Raw genomic sequence first — 5,989 nt, forward strand, 5'->3', positions numbered from 1 at the left:
TATAAGTCCAGGAGCCAGTTTCTTGGCCATGGATTACACCTAGTCTTGGACTAAATTTCAGTGCTGAAGATGAATCACCACTGGAATTTCTTTTTGGTCTAGACTTAATATGAGTTTAGGGGAGAGATACTATAAGAAGTATGTAGATTCAATATGTGTTTCGTGTGTGTATATGTGTGTTAAGCCAACATGCAGTTTTATATGCTGGCCAAATATCTCTTTGCTGAATATATTGTACTAGTCACATTTTGTCCTCTAATGGTCCTTCACTCCTCAGTGGTCCGGCAGGTAGGTGAAGCTGGGGCCTTCCAACCTGAGTGCGCATCCGTCATTGGAGGAATATTCTGTATCCCTGTGTGCGGGGCAGGTGATGTGTGATGGAGCCGGTGTGCTGGTGTGCATATCATAGCTATTATGACTGAGTTCTCGGATCTGCAGTCATTACCCTAAATCTGGCCTAATTTAAGTCTGACTCAATGTCAAGATTCAAAATGTGATAACACTTAAAATTGTTCCAGCAAGTATGGTGGGTTTTTTTTGTTTTTTTTTGTCACTACTACCGTAAAACAAATATCAACATTTCCCTTGTTTACCCTATGGAGAACTTGGATCTAAAAGCATAAATTAAGGATATAAATTTAAGTGGAGGGCCAGTCAACATTTAATCAAAAGCTGATTTTAGTTGTGCTTAGATTTAATATAAACACTGAAATAAGATTGCCTGTCATGTAAGTTGTTCTGTTATTTGCAGCATAGCTCATCTTTCTGCCCCCCACTTCCAGATTGAGACTTGTGTACTAGTAAATATCCCAGTTCGTCGGGTAGAGATCTCTACCCCCAACCCAACAATATGCAGTTTACTTCACAATGATAGACTTCACTGTAGCCCGTTATTATCTGAGGTTTTGGCTTTCTAAGCCTCTTTCCCCTAGTTTCCTATTACATATAGAGTTACTTTCACATGCATAATTTGTTCTTTTGAGAAATGACTAATGTCCCCCACTTTAACTACTGAAATTAAGTTTGTCCATGTTGATTCTTCTAGAAGCTTCTTTTGACTTGCTTTCTTTAGGCCAGAAGCTCTTTAAGTAAATTTGAGTACAATCCAAAACATAATTATAGTGACGTAATCACTTTAAGTCGAAAACGAATTCTTGTGAGTAGTTCACAACGATGTGGCTTTTTGTGCCAGGCCTTCCTCGAGATAGTTGCACGCTGTGTTGCCTCTGTCAGTCTGGAAATATAAAGCTATGAAGACTCTAGAGATGCATCGATTTCCCCATCTCCCTCAGACTGCAGATGAGCGTTTGCATGCTGTTGTGAAACTTCCTCTGATTGAGAAAGTGCTGGAGTCACCAGCAGTGTGACTTCTATACTTCAAGCCCATTTCTGGCCCTTTGTGAACGCTGATGTAGCAGAAAACCTCCAAAAGAACGTGCCACTCCTCTGGCTTTAACCTGAGGGGAAGTATCAGTTACTCATTAGCATCGTGTTTGAAGATGAAACAGTCAGCGGCATATCTGTGGCATTGTGTTATCAGTTGTACCTAAATATATGCTTGTTTCTGATGGACTAGGGTGTTCCTTTAGAACAAACTTACAGAGTTATGGGTTACAGTGTCACAGTTCCTTTCTTTTGGGCCTTCACCCTTGGGAAAAGCTGAGCAGACTAGTTTTGATGGCATTATGTTTGTGGGTCACGTTGTCTCTACTCATTCTTGTTTTGATCTCGTCTTGTTTTTCTCCGCTCCGCTCCGCTCCGCTCCTCTGAGAGTCTGTTCCAGTCATTGTATTCCAGCTGTCTGAACACTGCTCCTCAAGGGAGTTGGGAACGCTAGCAGTTAAGGAGGGACTGCTGGCTTTTACCATGTCCAAACGGCTCTTCAGCAATCCTTGTCCATCCTGTTCCCTCCCTCTTTGCTTCTCGGGGACTTTTATTTGTTTAATTTGTGGAAAAAAGCATAAACATTAGTGTATGATTTGTGGAAAGGGGTTTAAGACGGACCAGAGGATGGAGAGAGAGAGAGAGAGAGAGAGAGAGAATAAAAGAAAGAGAAACAGAAAGAACCGGAGTGAGTCGGACTGTCTTGTGGGACTGGGAGTACTTGTGTGTATGCGTGTGTGCGTAGGTGCATGCATGAGTGCTCGTGCGTACATGCGTGTGTGTGTGTGTGTGTGTGTGTGTGTGTGTGTGAAACACTAAAAAGGGCACAGGTCTGTGTGGGCGTTGTGAATTTATTTATAGGAAGTGGCTGGTGCCTCCAGAGCTTCCACTGAGGTGTAGAGGTATGTTAGGGGTGTGTGTGGTATTGTTGGTGGTGGTGGTGAGGAGGTGGGGGAGATGCTTGTGGATGTGTTTGTGTTTATGTGTGTGTGTGTTTTTTGATTTAGTATAAATCAGTCTCTGGGGCATTTTTTTTCAAAGCTTTCCTCGTTAATATTTCTGTTTGCCCATAGGTTTAGTGTCAAAGTCATCATCCAGAAAACAAAACCACATGCAGTGGTCAAGCATGAGAGCCTTTGTGAAAGGATGTTGAGTTAAAGAGATTAGGATCCTGAGGAAATAATATATGATCTGGAGGCTGATATGATATGATATGCATTAGGTTGATATGCAAATGTCAAGGAAGCCAAGCGCGAGGCCAAATCTGGCAGCTACAGCTCATCTGGCTTTTAGATCCTGTTTTCTGAACTAGCAACAGGTCAGGGATGTGTCACCTGATATACAGGCTGCAACATGCAACGGCACTGCTCTGCTCTTTTCATGTGCTCCAAATCGGCCTAACCTTCTGGTTCTGGGAGCTTGTGTGGGTGTGTTAGTGGGAGTGTGTGTTTGTGCAGGGTGCTGGTGCGCTCACATACACAATCACATGTATGTACTCACACGTACTCCGGCTGTTTTTAGTTTGTTGAAACAGAGTTCCTGACCCTAGTGTTTGGACATCGCAGCCGAGTTGGTGATGACAGCGTGTACTCAGTAAGGTCAAAGGTCAGGCTAGGGAGGGGTCACTGAGAGCCAGGGTGCTGATGGACAGGCTGCAAACTTGTCTGTCATACTACACCATGACCTGGTTTACAGCCACTTTGTCAATGCCTGCGTATGCTTATGTGTGTGTGTGTGTGTGTGTGTGGGAGTTTTGGTTTCTCTCTCTCTCTCTCTCTCTCTCTCTCTCTCTCTCTCTCTCTCTCTCTCTCTCTCTCTCTCTCTCTCAGTTTCTCTCTCTTTTTTTCCTCCAACACAGGAACGTGACATGTGGCATCATGGGTAACACAGCTTAAAAGTCTGACAGCATGAATATCTATCTGACACTGATCAACATGCAACAAGCTCCCTGTTGCTCATGTTCTCCTCTCTCTCTCTCTCTCTCTCTCTCTCTCTCTCTCTCTCTCTCTCTCTCTCTCTCTCTCTCTCTCACACACACACACACACACACACACACACACACACACACACTTAAACTCTTTCAGTCTTGATCTGTCTGTTGAATACGTTTTGTGACTTTATATGACTGCATTGTACTGTCTGAGAAAATGGCCCAGACAAACAGGTGTCATAACATCATGTACTGAAACATAACAAGCAGTACAGAAAAGGGCACAAGGCGCAGAGGTCACGCTTTCTTTTTGCAGAACAAAGAAAGCGCGTTTTGCCCATCTTATGGTTATGTACTAGTTTGAAATTCACCTTTGTCTGCAATTACTTAGTAAAATAAAATGTCGAACTAAGTGGTATTTGTATGAGTCTATACTGTTGATGATAATCATTTTAACGTATATACTTGAGTAAAAAAAGTGTTGCGTTTAAGCTGATCTGTCTACAACAAGGGGTGCATGTAAGAGTAATGGAGGTAAGGCACTGCAGACCCATCACCCGCAGTGGACATCTGAACTCGGGGCGGTTAGCCAGACCACCTCAGTTTGTGATATGGGGCATATGAAAGTACTGGTTCAAAAAGATAAGTGGACCCAAGGCCATGCAGGGCTTTGAAGGCTAACAGCAGGATTTTATATTGCACATGCTCTGTAACTGGTTTTGTTACAGGAAAGTGGTGTATACTGCCAACTACTGGTAATGCTGTGTATTGCACCAGAGCATTTACATGTTTTGCTGCAGGTCAGCTCTTAAGTTTTTTAATCTCATAACAAGAAAAAAAAAAAGCAACAATGCAACACAGTCCAGTTCAGTCATGAACATGCACACGTAACCCTTTGGTGACCACTTCATACAAACAAAATGTTTACTGGCTGAGCACAAACGTATTGGATTTGCCTATACTGACATGCAGATATTTAATCCTTGGCATACTTTGGATAGAACATAAACCACAGAACTGTTTTGGCGGCCTGCTTTATCAACTGTGCCGGCCCATGGGCAGAGTGCTTGCAGCTTTGAGTGTGGTGTAATGTGGGCCAGTGGTGATTACATAAGACTGATGGATGACTGATGGGTAGATAGCGTATCAATGCGTGCTGAGCTGCGAGGGATTGCTGGGGATATGCACCAGGCTTTAGGGCTATTGTAATTGAGGAAAGATGATAAGGAGGTCAAGTGGAGATAACTGACTTCAAATACACAGTGCGGGGCATTGTTTGACCAGATAGTCCTTGTGTGAATTGTAGGTTAGCCTGAGATTGAAGGAGTACTAGCAGATCAGGAGAGTTACTGCTGGGGGGTGCATGGGTGCTCTGCACTTTCAGAAGATGTAAATGTGTTTTTGGTGAAAACTGTGGGTCAGGATATGATGTGACAGAAATTCATTTTTTCCCTTTAAATGCTCAGCCGTCAACCAGTGAGTGTGCGTGTCACACGCGGCAGTCTTACTGGGTGTCCTGTCCTTCAGATGCTGGAGTTGGCCTTCTCCTTTGCCGTGCGGCAGGAACGAGGTGTCCGGCAACGTGTCTCCACTCTAGGACACGACAGTTGTCCAGGACGGAGGTGGCGGGACTGCCCCAGGCCCGCCTCCACTGTCTTCCCGCTTGGGGTCATGGGGTTAATGGAGGAGAGAGGCGCCAAGCCTGCCCCTACCCCCCACACCCCAGCATCTCTCCGGCTGGATTTGGTAAACAGTGGAGCTGTCACAGCAGATTAATAATGAGGCTGTGGTGCAGCGCAGGGGGCTAATGGCCTCTAAGCCAGCCATGAAACTACCTCCATCACCCTCTGAGCAGTGGCAGCCTATATGTAGAGTGAGAGAGATGGTGGAGAGAGGGAGAAAGAAAGAGCGAGAGAGAGAGAGAGAGAGAGAGAGAGAGAACAAAAGAGAAAGAAAGATACTGAATCATATGACTGAAATAACTGTAGAATATAACACATCATCACAGCAGGGGGCATCAGATGTGTCAGGTTTTAGCCCCTTGCCCCCCTGATTCACCCCCTCTCCCTCTTACCTCCAGCTGACGACCTCTCCGTCTGCAGAAGCAGGCCGGGGTACACCGGCCCTTAGCAGCTGCGGGTCACGCTCGGCTTCTCCACGACCCTCACGGCTCCGGGCCTTCACGTGAGCGAAGCTATCCAGTGTCACTCCGAAAGCGCCGAGGCGTCGGGACATCAGACGACACCTCCGGCGCACTTAAGGAAAGACACGGTCGGAAAGCAGGAAGTGTGAGAGATTTCATTTTCATTTTCCCCAAGATCCAAGAGCACTGAAACCAAAGACATGGCAACGTCATCATGTGTGGTAGAGTGAAACCCATACTGCGCATGAGAGCTGCACATTCTGTTGGACACAGGAAACAGGCTCCAGCGTAGCCGACGCTGCTGTAAGGTCCAGGATTCCACTGGACTGTACGCACATACGCCCAAACCCACAAACACAAACAGCAAAGTCCCCAGTGTGGTAATAACTGTTGTAGCATTCATATGTGTCCGGCTCAACTTAAACTAATACTTTAGTTGTTAATTCAACAGGTTTCTTTTTTTGCTGCTCGCACACACACAAACACACACTCGCACAAACACGCACATGCGCACGCACACACACACACACACA

General features: G+C 45.3%; 1 long non-coding RNA gene across 1 annotated transcript in view; it reads left to right on the forward strand.

Annotated features, from left to right (window-relative positions):
- Positions 1 to 1,909: 1,909 nt before the first annotated feature.
- Positions 1,910 to 5,989, forward strand: part of LOC145659324 (uncharacterized) — a 13,019-nt gene continuing 8,939 nt past the window's right edge. Inside the window, exons 1-2 of the long non-coding RNA XR_014125433.1 lie at positions 1,910 to 2,071; positions 5,394 to 5,601. This is a non-coding gene — a long non-coding RNA (uncharacterized LOC145659324). The remainder of the gene's footprint in view (positions 2,072 to 5,393; positions 5,602 to 5,989) is intronic.

The sequence above is a fragment of the Electrophorus electricus genome, chromosome 10 (assembly GCF_041902795.1).
Source record: "Electrophorus electricus isolate QZ-2024a chromosome 10, ASM4190279v1, whole genome shotgun sequence".
In the NCBI taxonomy this organism is placed as follows: domain Eukaryota; kingdom Metazoa; phylum Chordata; class Actinopteri; order Gymnotiformes; family Gymnotidae; genus Electrophorus; species Electrophorus electricus.